The sequence below is a fragment of the Rhinopithecus roxellana genome, chromosome 6 (genome assembly GCF_007565055.1).
Source record: "Rhinopithecus roxellana isolate Shanxi Qingling chromosome 6, ASM756505v1, whole genome shotgun sequence".
NCBI classification, from domain to species: domain Eukaryota; kingdom Metazoa; phylum Chordata; class Mammalia; order Primates; family Cercopithecidae; genus Rhinopithecus; species Rhinopithecus roxellana.
In genome coordinates, this window is record NC_044554.1 from 146,927,652 (window position 1) to 146,942,108 (window position 14,457).

The following is a 14,457-nucleotide window of genomic DNA, read 5'->3' on the forward strand; positions in this document are numbered from 1 at the left end:
GCCTTGTTTCAGTATCAGTGGACAAGCTGTTCATGCTGGACATGCTGCTAGAGGTCAAAGCCTCAATGGGACCTTTTGAATTACAGGCTGCAGGGGAGGAGAAGCCTCACTGACAACTTGGTAGAAACTATGCCAGATATTTTACTTAAAAAGATACTGATGGGCAGGGGCAGTGGCTCCCGCCTGTAAACCCAGCACTTAGGGAGGCCGAGGCAGGAGGATAACCTGAGGTCAGGAGTTCGAGGCCAGCCTGGCCAACATAGTGAAACTCTGTCTCTACTAAAAATACAAAAATTTAGTCAGGCGTGGTGGCAAGCACCTGTAATCCCAGCTACTCGGGAGGCTGAGACGGGAGAATCGCTTCAACCCTGGAAGTGGAAGTTGCAGTGAGCTGAGATCACACCATTGCACTCCAGCCTGGACAACAAGAGCAAAACTCCCTCTCAAAAAAAAAAAAAAAAGAAAAAGAAGATACTGTTAAGTCGCAGGTCTAAACTTTGATTTATAATCTGTCTTACAACAGTCCTAATTGAAATTTTTAGCGTAAAAAGTCCAACCACCAGTTTCTTTTGGAACCTGGTTATCCCAGCATATCAATCCATACATAAGAAATTGGTGCAGGCTGGGCTGGGCGTGGTGGCTCATGCCTATAATCCCAGCACTTTGGGAGGCTGAGGCAGGTGGATCACGAGCTCAGGAGTTCGACACCAGCCTGATCAACATGGTGAAACCCCATCTCTACTAAAAGTACAAAAATTAGCCTGGCATGGTGGCATGCGCCTATAATCTCAGCTACTAGGGAGGCTGAAACAGGAGAATCGCTTGAACCCAGGAGGCAGAGGTTGTGGTAAGTCAAGATCCCGCCATTGCACTCCAGCCTGGGGGACAGAGTGAGACTCCGTTTCAAAAAAAAAAGAAAGAAATTGGCTCAGGCTAACCAGACTGACTGGGTTGCCTGTGTTGAAACTCAAGATAGTATTTTAAAACATTAAAATAAATTTTGAGCTTCACATGCAATTTATAAATAGTTTTCTAAGGAATTCAGTTTCCAGAAAACAATCATGTTGAAATCCCAAGGGAGAAAACCTTACTTTCAAAAAAACAGACAACCGTTAGACAATCAGATCCACAAAATCGGCAGCTGCAGCGGTTTTCAAAATGTCTAAACTGCTTCAACAGGAAGCCAGCCAAAGTTCTGTCCATTCAGGCATAGAACAAACTTACCCTTTTAATTCCTTTCTTATTGTGTGGAATACTGTAATATTGTTGTATTGTGAATGCTCTCTAGGCCTGATACTGGGTCAAAGGTGTATTTGGCTTCTAGGGTTTTAGGAAAAACGACTTTAAGCTTCCGATACCCCAGCTTATTTGGATTTATAGCTAAATCCTTTCTAGTTGTATTAAATAACTAACAAAACAAGGCCAATTTTTCTTTAAAAAAATTTTGATACTGTGGTATGTAGGGGTAAAATGGCATGGTATCTGGGACTTGCTTTAAAATACTTAAGCAAAGGGGGGAAAGGAGATGACAGATGAAGACAGTTACAAAATCTAGATAGTAATTTCATTTGTGTGGTGAGTAGACAGGAGTTCATTGTACTACTTCTCTAGCATTTGTGTATGTTTGGATTTTTTCTTTTTGAGTGTTACTTTTTGCAATAACAATTTTAAATTAAAAACAGAAATCTGGACAAACAGAGCCTAGAGTCCTGAATCATTCTTGAGAAGTGCAGGGTGTATTCCATCTTAGTGTATCTTAGTTCAACTCTAGACTCATGTCCTTAAAGTTTGCATGCTGGCTCTCAGCTTTGTTGTTTCCTTTAAAAAAAAAAGTGTTCGCTGGGTGTCGTGGCTTACGCCTGTAATCTCAACACTTTGGGAGACTGAGGCAGGCAGATCACCTGAGGTCAGGGGTTCGAAACCAGCTTGCCCAACATGGTGAAACCCTGTCTATATTAAAAATACAAAAATTAGCCAGGCATGGTGGCGTGCACCTGTAATCCCAGCTTACTCAGGAGGCTGAGGCAGGAGAATCACTTGAACCTAGGAGGCGGAGGTTGCAGTGAGCCGAGAACAAGCCACTGCACTCCAGCCTTGGCAACAGAGCAAGACTCCATCTCGGGGAAGAAAAAAAAAGGTGTTTTTTTTAGCAAGGCATGATGGCACATGCCTATAGTCCCGGCTACTAGGGAGGATGAGGTGCAAGGATCTCTTGACCCAGGACAGAAGCTACAGTGAGCTATGACTGTGCCACTGCACTCTAACCTGGGTGATAGGCAAGATTCTATCTCTAAAAATAATAATAATAATAATAATAATACATTTTAAAAATGTTTTTTCAGGAAGTCCAACTCAAAAGTGAGATGTGCCTGTGGTCCAGGGCACTAAAACACAGCCAGAAATTTCAGGATGGTTCATGACTTCTTATCTCATCTCTAAGTTTCTGGGGACACAGTATCTTCTTGGTAGGGGTAGATTGCTTTCTATTTGTGGTGGACATGTGTTGCTTTTGCTGTCCAGGATTTACATTGTTTCCTGCGATTAAAAAAGTCCCTAGATTTCCATTTGGGGATCCACCCTAGTCCCATTCTCAGTCCATGATGAGGCTAATTCTACCTTTGGATTTGGGGGTGGAGTTTAAGATCAAGAGTAAGTCAATCAGAGCATCCCATTCCCCCAGCCACTGACTTTTTCATAGATGGGCACCTGACCTAAGTCAGGCCAATAAGAATTAAGGGAGGTTCAGGTTTCAGACTTAAATCTATATTTGTGCTGCCAGGAAGTGTACTCTCTTTCTCATGTGATTTGGTATTGGGTTAATGTGTTCTTGTAGGGCTTGAAGCCATCATGGATAGCCTGCCAACTAATTAAATACAGCAGAATGTAGCAATGTAGCCAACGGATGTGAAAAGAAGATAGGTTCTAAAGACGTCATGTGAGCTCTGACCAGTTGCCCTTGAAGACTGTCCCTGTCCTTTCTGTTATGTGAGCCAATAAATTACCTGAGGAGTGCTGGCTAATCCGTAGTTTAATCGCTTCCTCTTATAATTAAGCCACACTGTATAGTCAGATAGCTTGATAATATAGCACTTTCTAAGGTTTGCACGCCAAAAGAAGATGCATAAACTTAAAGCATAATTCTTACTTATCAAAATACATGAATGAGTTCTGGAACTGTGGCGTCATGGTCATTAAATTCTGTGATTAATTCAACTCATATTGCATGCCTATTTTGTGACTGTGCTAAGTGCTGATCCTAGCAAGATAAGGGCAGCTCAGCAATGGAAAATAAATGCAGTCCCTAAATGTTTTAATTTGCTCAACTGACATATCTACTTCTTTTTGAAACTTTTATAATGAAACTTTTTTTTTTTTTTTTTTTTTTTTGAGACAGAGTCTTGCTCTGTCGCCCAGGTTGGAGCGCAGTGGCGCAATCTCAGCTCACTGCAAGCTCCACCTCCCAGGTTCACGCCATCCTCCTGCCTCAGCCTCCCGAGTAGCTGGGACTAAAGGCACCTGCCACCACGCCCGGCTAATTTTTTGTATTCTTAGTAGAGATGGGGTTTCACCGTGTTAGCCAGGATGGTCTCGATCTCCTGACCTCATGATCCACCCACCTCAGCTTCCCAAAGTGCTGGGATTACAGGCGTGAGCCACCACACCCTGCATATAAGGAAACATTTTAAGAGCATTTCAGTAATGTAACTGTTACTAGTCAGACTCCCTCCTAGATATTTGGGGGTCCAAATGACATATGCAGGCTAGGTTTTTAAGAACAGGGTTGGGAATTTGAGTAAGAAATTCTATGGCTGCTAAGTCTAGAAACTATGAAGATCCCAAAGACAGCTTCTGGAAAGAAAGCTGAGAACAAGCAACACAATCCCACCAAAGCAATAATATGAGGGGAATGTACATAGGGTAAGAGAGAAATAAATGGGAGTCAATGGAGAAATCAAGAGCAACTAGTTGGAAGAGAAGATGGAAGAAGACGGAGAACCTCTGAGACCCTGGTTACTACATCTTCAATCAACACTTGGGAAAGGGCTATGGAGGTGCTAAGCTGTTTCAGATAAATACTAGAAAAATATTGGAGAGCCATTTTTAAATTTTTACTACTTTAGTGAAAAAAATGTACTCATCTAAATGAAAATCAAAGGTCATAGGAAGAGGAAGAGAACCCACAGATTTCCCTTTTTTTCTTTTTTTTTGGAGACAGAGTTTCACTCTGCTTGCGCAGGCTAGAGTGCAATGGTGCAATCTTAGCTCACGGCAACCTCCACCTCCCAGGTTCAAGCGATTCTCCTGCCTCAGCCTCCCGAGTAGCTGGGATTATAGGCATGCACCACCATGCCTGGCAAATTTTGTATTTTCAGTAGAGGCAGGGTTTCTCCATGTTGGTCACGCTGGTCTCGAACTCCCGACCTCAGGTGATCCGCCCGCTTCAGCCTCCCAAAGTGCGGGGATTACAGGCGCGAGCCACTGCACTGGCTTCAGACGTTACTGTTACATACTTCTGCTTCTTTAGATGGAAATAGCAAATTAGCCACACCATTCCAACGTCCTTCCAAAATGCCTTTCAGTACTGCAGAAACTAGAATGCTAAATTCACATTTCCCCTACACTCCCCTGCAGCAAGAGTTCTAGGACCCACCAATAAGATTCAATCATGTGAGATCTAAAAGGTGGAAGATATATGATGGCAATCACCCTGCTGCCCTCTCTGTATGGTTAGGGAGGAGAGATGCTGGGTTTTTCTTTAGCAGAATTCCAGTGTCCTGTCACTAGCTTTGTGAGGCTACTGTAGTGAGTTCTTAAATTCTACAGTTCCATGGCAGCCTCCTGATTCCTCATCTTCATGATCAAGTAGCAGCTAAAATGTCAGGTCAGTTTATCAGTATTATTCTGGGAGTCACTCTTGCAAGCCCAACCTTGAGCTCACTACTCCAATTTTATGAGGACCTAATTCCTTATATTTAAATCTCTTTCTTCATAAAAAGATCTAGAATGATTTCTGTTTCCTGAAACTAAATGCTGAAGCATTCTACTTTCTAAAGCATTATAGATATGTGATGATAAACAAGTCAAACCAAAGATGCATCTCATTTACAGGGAGGTGTCAATTGGACACAAAAAATATTACTTGGAAAAAGCATTGGGGTATATGCAAGTGAGCAAAGTGGCAGAGCATATTAATCTCTGAAGCAGCCAATAGTAAGACTGTGTTACTGTCCTCAGCTAGACATGTTTCTATGGGGCAAACTTCCATAATGCCAAGCCATTTGTTTAGCAGTGTTAGCCAAGTTAATGAGGTCACTGGTACTCACTTGTCATTTTCCCATTGTAGGCACTTACGCACAATGTGAAACATTAATGAATTGAATAGGTCACCAAATACAGTGGTCTGGTCAAGATGTAGCTGTTTGTAAAAGGTTATGAATCAGATTAAAATCCTCATTTGTCACAGAGCAAGGGAGGCAATGCTCTTCCCTTAGCCACAGATCTCTCCACACTTTTCAGAGAAGAACTATTATAGAACTGTTATAATAATTACAGTATTATTAGAAAGCATTACCAATTAGAATACACAGATCACTACCTGTTTCTCTCATAAAAAGCACAGTAAGGAATAAAAAACCATAAAATGCTATCCTGGGAAAAGGATGGGCTTGAAGGTAAATATGAAAGTTGAACTTAGCATTCTTTAATGGCCCTAGAGGAAAGGTGATTCAACTAATATTGGGATTTGTTAGGATTTAATTAAAAACCTCTATCACTTTTCAGTGCTACAAGTATGAGGCAAGGGCTTTTTCTTCCCCCAATGGAGTCAGGCTGGGAGCTCCAGCTCTATCCTGTGTTTAGCACTAATTTAGGGTCATATACCCCCAAAAGACCTGGGAGTCCAGTTCCCATGGAACCGCCCATGGAACTCCCAAAGTGTCTCCAGCAAATTCCCAAGGCAGGATCTACCTGCAAGCTGCAGTAGCCTTTGAAAAACTGAAAGAGAAACTTGAGGAGCAGAGTATGAGGATTATTCATTGCTTGTGAATAATTTTTTTTCTCTTTTCTTTTTTAAGATAGGGGTCTACTCTGTCATCTAGGCTGAAGTGCAGTGGCATAATCATAGCTCACTGCAGCTTTGATCTCCTGGGCTCAAGTGATTCTCCAGTCTCAGTCTCCCAAGTAGCTGGGACCACAGGCACATACCACCATGCCTGGCTAACATTTAAATTTTTTGTAGAGATGGGATCTCACTGTTTCCCAGAGTTGAATAATTTTTAAATGCATTTTACACTTGGAGAAGATTGTACCAAAATCATCCATTTGCATTTTCACTGAATGACATATAAACATTTTAGTTATTATATATATGCTAAAAGTATAAAAATTTTGTTTATATCTTTTTTTTAGTATATCTACTTTTCATTTGTGAGAACCCTAGAGGAAAAAGTGTTACCAAAAAGAAAACAACCGCCAGAATCTCTACTTTAATGAATAAAAGCTAATGAAGTAGGCTGCATTCCTATTATTTAGTTTCTCTAAATGTCTATTCCCTTATTAATAACTCTGCTTTATTAAAATAACTGTCTCAGCCAGGCGCGGTGGCTGATGCCTGTAATCCCAGCACTTTGGGAGGCTGAGGCGGGCAGATCACCTGAGATTGGGAGTTCGAGAGCAGCCTGGCCAACATGGTGAAACCCCGTCACTATTAAAAACACAAAAATTAGCCAGGCGTGGTGGCGGGTGCCTGTAATTCCAGCTACTCGGGAGGCTGAGGCAGGAGAATTGCTTGAACCTGGGAAGCGGAGGTTGCAGTGAGTCGAGATTGCACTCCAGCCTGGGAAACAGACCAAGACTCCATCTAAAAAAAAAAAAAAAATATATATATATATATATATATATATATATATACAACTGTCTCACATAGCATTTCTGCAAGAAGGTAGCAGGGCAATCAAGCTCAAGTCCATATTCTAAAGTTCTGTTTGTGTGCTTCCCCTACTAAACTATCATTAATCCACTTGGAAAGATGTCAGAAAGTTTAAATGTAAGCACACCTTAGGGTTAAAGAGCTACCAAACAAAACAAAGGGTGTATTTTTTTTTGTTTTTTTTTTGTTTTTTTTTGTTTTGAGACAGAGTCTCGCTCTGTCGCCCAGGCTGGAGTGCAGTGGCCAGATCTCAGCTCACTGCAAGCTCCGCCTCCCGGGTTTACGCCATTCTCCTGCCTCAGCCTCCCGAGTAGCTGGGACTACAGGCGCCCGCCACCTCGCCCGGCTAGTTTTTTGTATTTTTTAGTAGAAACGGGGTTTCACCGTGTTAGCCAGGATGGTCTTGATCTCCTGACCTCGTGATCCGCCCGTCTCAGCCTCCCAAAGTGCTGGGATTACAGGCTTGAGCCACCGCGCCCGGCCTACAAAGGGTGTATTTTATCATAAAATGCCACATGTGACTTTACGCACTTTAGAGTATATCATTCCACCCACATAAAATCAACTATTGATATGTATGTGTAGGTATACAAAATGTATTTACAGGCCGAGCATGGTGGCTCACACCTGTAATCCCAGCACTTTGGGAGGCCAAGGCAGGTGGATCACTTGAGGTCAGGAGATCAAGACCAGACTGACCAACATGGTGAAACCCCATCTCTACTAAAAATATGAAAATTAGCCAGGCATGGTGGTGCACACCTGTAATCCCAGCTACTCTGGAGGCTGAGGCACAAGAATCACTCGAACTCGGGAGGTGGAGGTTGCAGTAGCTGAGATTGCAGACTAAGACTCTTTCTAAGAAAAAGAAAGAAAAGAAAGAAAGAAAGAAAGAAAGAAAGAAAGAAAGAAAGAAAGAAAGAAAGAAAAGAAAGAAAGAAAGAAAGAAAGAAAAGAAAGAAAGAAAGGAAAGAAAGAAAGAAAGAAGAAAGAAAGAGAGAAAGAAGGGAAAGAGAAAGAAAGAGAGAAGAAAGAAGAAAAGGAAGGAAGGAAAGGAAGGAAGGTAAGGAAGGAAGAAGGAAGGACGAAGAAGGAAGGAATAAAGAAGAAGGGAGGGAGGGAGGGAGGAAAGGAAGGAGGGAGGGAGGGAGGGAGGAAGGAAGGGAGGGAGGAAGGAAGGAAGGAAGGGAGGGAGGGAGGGAGGGAGGGAGGGAAGGAATATATACATTTACATACAGTGGCCGGGTGCGGTGGCTCACGCCTGTAATCCCAGCATTTTGGGAGGCAGAGGTGGGCAGATCACAAGGTCACAAGTTCGAGCCCAGAAGTAGAAACCCCATCTCTACTAAAAATACAAAAATTATCCAGGCATGGTGGTACATGCCTGTAATCCCAGCTACTCAGGAGGCTGAGGCAGAAGAATCGCTTGAACCTGGGAGGCAGAGGTTGCAGTGAGCCGAGATTGTGCCACTGTACTCCAGCCTGGGCAACAGACTGAGACTCTATCTCAAAAAAAAAAAAAAAGGAAAAAGAAAAAAAAAAAAAAAAAAATATATATATATATATAAAATAGTATCAATATTTGAAAACATGGTTAAATTGGAAAATTTTAAATAGTATTTTAAAACTTACTGTTTTTTTATAAATGTTAACTTTACAAAGGAAGAAGCAAATAAAATAAATATTAACCACTCACAACTATATTTCAATATATATAATAAAAGAGCAAGGCGTTTGCATCACTGTTTATCACCTATGTGTCTATCAGACTTTGCAAGTGATTCTGCAGTTGTTGCACAATGGGAGTTTCTAGGCCTGTGAGATATCTGATTCCTGTGCTCTGCAACAGATCTATCTCCTGAATCCAGCAGAGCTCAGGGTCATTCTTAGGTCATAGTGGTTAAAGACGGCTGTCAATTCACTGCTTGGGCTAGGTTTCAAGTCTCCTTTATCTCTGTTATATTGATGATTCCTAGTAGTAGCTTAAGAAAGTAACCATACTATCAGTATGCATCTCAATGTTCTGTTGTGTAGCACCAAAGTGACTGTATTAAAAGCTCAGAGTGCTGTATGTGAAAGTTGGCTACCCTTTAAAAACTAAGAACTGGAACAAATATATTTGAATAAATAGTTAGGGTTCTATGCTGTGCTACAAATTTTTAAAAGGGAGGTTATAATAAAAGGTTGAAACTAGCTGATCCTGCCTCCCTATCAGTGCTAAGGTAATTATTATTCAGTCAAAAAATAGGCAGTGAAAATAAGTAATTGCATAAGAAGATATTATAATCCTGAGCGTATATACCTGGTGTTATTTTTATGAATACCCTTTTGGATCCCCATGCCTGTGCAACTTAATGTTCATCACAATTCTCCATGGCAAAGTAAAAAGATAAGTCTTAATTGTAAATATGTGCATGCTTTATTGCCAATGCAATGGCATGAACACATTTAACAGAATTGTCATTCCACTTAATTTTTTTTTTTTTTTTTTTTTTTTTTTTTGAGACGGAGTCTCGCTCTGTCACCCAGGCTGGAGTGCAGTGGCCAGATCTCAGCTCACTGCAAGCTCCGCCTCCTGGGTTTACGCCATTCTCCTGCCTCAGCCTCCGGAGTAGCTGGGACTACAGGCGCCCACCACCTCACCTGGCTAATTTTTTGTATTTTTTAGTAGAGACGGGGTTTCACTGTGTTAGCCAGGATGGTCTCGATCTCCTGACCTCGTGATCCGCCCGTCTCGGCCTCCCAAAGTGCTGGGATTACAGGCTTGAGCCACCGCGCCCGGCCCATTCCACTTAATTACTCTGATTTTGACAGGGACCTATTACAGATAAAATTGATAGCATGAGTAATAAGGACCATAAAAAAAATCACTGCTTTCTGTCTGGGCACAGTGGCTCACGCCTATAATTCCAGCACTTTGGGAGGCCAAGGTGGGTGGATCACCTGAGGTCAGGAGTTTGAGACCAGACTGGCCAACATGGTGAAACCCCATCTCTACAAAAAATACAAAAATTAGCCAGACGTGGTGGTGCTTGCCTGTAATCCCAGCTACTTGGGAGGCTGAGGTAGGAGAATCACTTGAACTCAGGAGGCGGAGGTTGCAGTGAGCCGAGACCACGCCACTGCCCTCCAGCCTAGGTGACAGAGTAAGACTCTGTCTCAAAAAAAAAAAAGAAAAAAAAATCACTGCTTTCTCTTCAAAGGGTGAGTATTAAGATCTTCTTCCATATTCTCTATGGCTACTTGCATTAGGTGAAGAAAAAAATAAAGCATAATAATAGGATAGCTATCCTCAAATTACTTCCTTCCAAGTTGAGTTATGTTTATGATATGACAATGATGCATGGTCATTTCTTTAGACTAACTGGGTTAGATCTGTGACATCTAAAGAAAAGCAACAAATGAATAAGTAGGCAAGTGGACAAAAATAGAGGAAAGTATTCTCCCAAATTAATTATTTATGTGTTAATCATATGTGCTATTTCTCAGTTTTTTCTCGGTGATATTTAAAGGTATTCATTACACTTTTGCCTGAGACAGGTAATAAAAGTTCAGGAGCGGAACACTAAGCTTAAGAGATGTACAGATAAACAGGAGGGATGAGAGGACTATGGTAACAGTCAGTCATTGCCAGAAATTTGAAATTGGCATTAAGAGGAAACCAGCAGCTCTATTCAAGTGACAAAGTAGTGGTGTGGTTCTTGGCATCCTGGCATGTATAGCCAAATGGAAAGGTGCCAGGTATTGGCTGGAACAGCATAAACTACTGATTTTCTCTTCCAAAAATTAAGCAAATTAAGGGAAGGAAGAGTTTTAGCAGCACGGCACCAATGTTTTATGTAGTCACATTAAACTGTCTGCTACTTGAGTTCATTTTCCACATTCTAGTTTATGACTCAGTTTTCAAAAAGCTAGTGTCGTGCAGCACACCAACATGGCAAAAGTATACATATGTAACAAACCTGCACGTTATGCACATGTACCCTAGAACTTAAAGTATAATAAAAAATAAAATAAAAAATAAATAAAAAATAAAAACTAAAAATTACACTTACAAAAAAAAAAAAAAAAAAAAAAAAAAAAGCTAGTGTCTTCATAAAATGTCTCCATACGCCTCACACCCCTGCTCATGAAGAAAAAAAATCTAAATTTCAAAATACACCTATAAATCAATTACCCAAATAGGTAATGAATCAAAGCATCTCCTTTTTGGTCTTTTTTTTTTTTTTTTTTTTTTTTTTGAGAGGGAGTCTCGCTCTGTTGCCCAGCCTGGAGTGCAGTGGCACAATCTCAGCTCACCGCAACCTCTGACCCCTGGGTTCAAGTGATTCTCCTGCCTCAGCCTCCTGAGTAGCTGAAACTGCAGGCATGTGCCATCACGCCCGGATAATTTTTTGTGTTCTTAGTAGAGATGGGGTTTCACTGTGTTAGCCAGGATGGTCTCAACCTCCTGACATCATGATCTACCTGCCTCGGCCTCCCAAAGTGCTAGGATTACAGGTCTGAGCCACCAGGCCCAGCTTCCTTTTTAGTCTTTTAAACTTGAAACTGTCATTCAAAATAAGCTCATGTGTATTTGACTATTGATCAAATGGATATCTTCAATAAAAATATTTTTCCCAAGCTACTTTTGTCTTTCAATTTAGAAATGGTTTTATGCTATGCCAATAGGATGAGATATTCAGAGGATTAAATCGAGAGACTATAAATTATATGTAAAAATAACTTCAGGTCACTACCCTGACACAATAGATTTATTATTAAAGTAGGTAACTCCATAGCAATTCACATTAGTTTTTATAAAGTAAGAGACAGGGAGAGATCAATGATAACTTTGGCTTACTGCTGCTTTTAATGGTTCATTTATAACAGCTACTTATCTCCTATTATTTTAGCTTGTTATAATAATGCCAAGTCAAGAAAAAAGACAATCACCATTATGGGAATATATATTTAATTCAAGTCTGATTGACTGTTCTTTAATCTGATTCATGTATTTGTAGAGTGGCCAGAAGTACTCTAAAAGCATAGTGATTCTTAGGTACACATAAAAACCCCATTAAACAGTCTATATCAAGTTTAGAGTAAAACATATCTGTCAGTTTGGGCTTTATTTTCATAGGCATATTATTATTAAACAACCACATTGCAGGGCACACCCAAAACCCACCAGCTCAAACCCAACTGCTACTATCAACATCAAGGATAACAGCCAAATCTTAAATGGACCTTTTAGCCTCACTACGTTTCCTGGAGACTACTATCTTTGCAAATAAAAAGCAGATTTTTGCTCTACACATGCACATGGATCCACATTCCATTCATGGATTCTCTACAATCATCTTGCCATTCTTGATGATTAATTACCCTGATTGCAGTGGAGATTTGATACAGGTTTCCAAAGGCCATCTCAAATGAAGGAGGAATAAGCTCACAGATTTCGTTTAAGAAGGTTGAACAAGGGCAGTCCTCACCAACCAATCCCCCATATCTTTTCTTCCAGGTTAACTGCTATTAAATAAATATTAAAGGACAGGATTAGGGTTATAGAATTAGGGAGGGAAGGCTCCCCAGTACCATCACTATGGTGGAATGGTAAATAAGGACTCAAGTCTTCTTGACAATATAAGGTAGCTCTACCACTGTTCATCCCTACTGCTTGCCTTGTTAAGTCTCTGCCCAGAAACATAAGGAACCTGACTGATATCTCCCAACTCTCTACATCTCTGAATGACACTATTGGTGGTGTAGATGCAATTTCAATCCAAAAGCAGTGGTTACAGTACATTCTCCAAAAAGCTAAAATTAATAAGCCTGGCAATACCAAGTGTTGGCAAGGATGTGGAGTAACTGGAACTCTCATACATTGATGGTGAGAGTATTAAATTGATACAACTGGCTGGATGTGGTGACTCACACCTGTAATCCCAGCACTTTGGGAGGCCAAGGCAGACAGATCACCTGAGGTCAGGAGTTCAAGACCAGCCTGACTAATATGGTGAAATCCCATCTCTACTAAAAAATAATACAAAAATTAGCTGGGCGTGGTGGTGGGCGCCTATAGTCCCAGCTACTTGGGAGGCTGAGACAGGAGAATTGCTTGAACCTGGGAGGCAGAGCTTGCAGTGAGCTGAGATCATGCCACTGCCCTCTAGCCTGGGTGACAGAACAAGACTCCATCTCAAAAAAAGAATAATAAATAAGTAAATAAATAAATTGGTACAACCACTTTAGAAAACTGTTTGGCAGCCTCTATGAAAGCTAAACACATACCTAGCCTATGATCTAACAATTCCACTCTTAGGAACATAGCCAAGAGATATGGATACATATTCTCACCAAAAGACATTAACAAGAGTGTTCACAAAAGACTTACTCAAAGCCAGGTGTGGTGGCATGTGTCCGTAGTCCCAGCTACTCAGGAGGCTGAGGTGGAATGATTACTTGAGCCCAGGAGATCAAGGCCAATCTGGGCAACATAGTGAGACTCCATTTCTAAAAAGAAAAAGAAAAGATTTACTCAAAACAGCCAAAAATTCGAAACAACCAAAATGTCACCACAGTAGAAGAGATAAATGAAACATGGTATATTCATACAATGGAATATTATACTGTGATTTTTTTTAAAGGACAAACTATTATTACTAGCTATAACATGAATGAGTCCTACAGATATTACATTAAGAAAATAGACACACAGTCCGGGCGTGGTGGTTCAAGCCTGTAATCCCAGCACTTTGGGAGGCCGAGACGGGCGGATCACGAGGTCAGGAGATCGAGACCATCCTGGCTAACCCGGTGAAACCCTGTCTCTACTAAACAATACAAAAAACTAGCCGGGTGAGGTGGCGGGCGCCTGTAGTCCCAGCTACTCGGGAGGCTGAGGCAGGAGAATGGCATAAACCTGGGAGGCGGAGCTTGCAGCGAGCTGAGATCCGGCCACTGCACTCCAGCCTGGGCGACAGAGCGAGACTCTGTCTCAAAAAAAAAGAAAAAAGAAAATAGACACACAGTATCTACCATATGAATCCATTTATATGGAATACAAAAATAGGAAAAGTAATCCAGCAGTAAAAGTCAGAATAGTGGGGGTGAGGTGTGAGGGGTGGGAACTGACTGGAAAAGGACATAAAAGTATCTTCTGGGGTGCTAGAAAAGTTCTATATCTTGATCTAAGTAATCAAGATACACATCACATCAGGTATGATCAAGATACACATCAAATACAGGTATGTGATAAATCTTTTTTTTTTTTTTTTGAGACGTAGTTTCGCTCTGTCGCCCAGGCTGGAGTGCAGTGGCCGGATCTCAGCTCACTGCAAGCTCCGCCTCCCGGGTTCACGCCATTCTCCTGCCTCAGCCTCCCGAGTAGCTGGGACTACAGGCGCCCGCCACCTCGCCCGGCTAGTTTTTTGTATTTTTTAGTAGACACGGGGTTTCACCGGGTTAGCCAGGATGGTCTCGATCTCCTGACTTCGTGATCCACCAGTCTCCGCCTCCCAAAGTGCTGGGATTACAGGCTTGAGCCA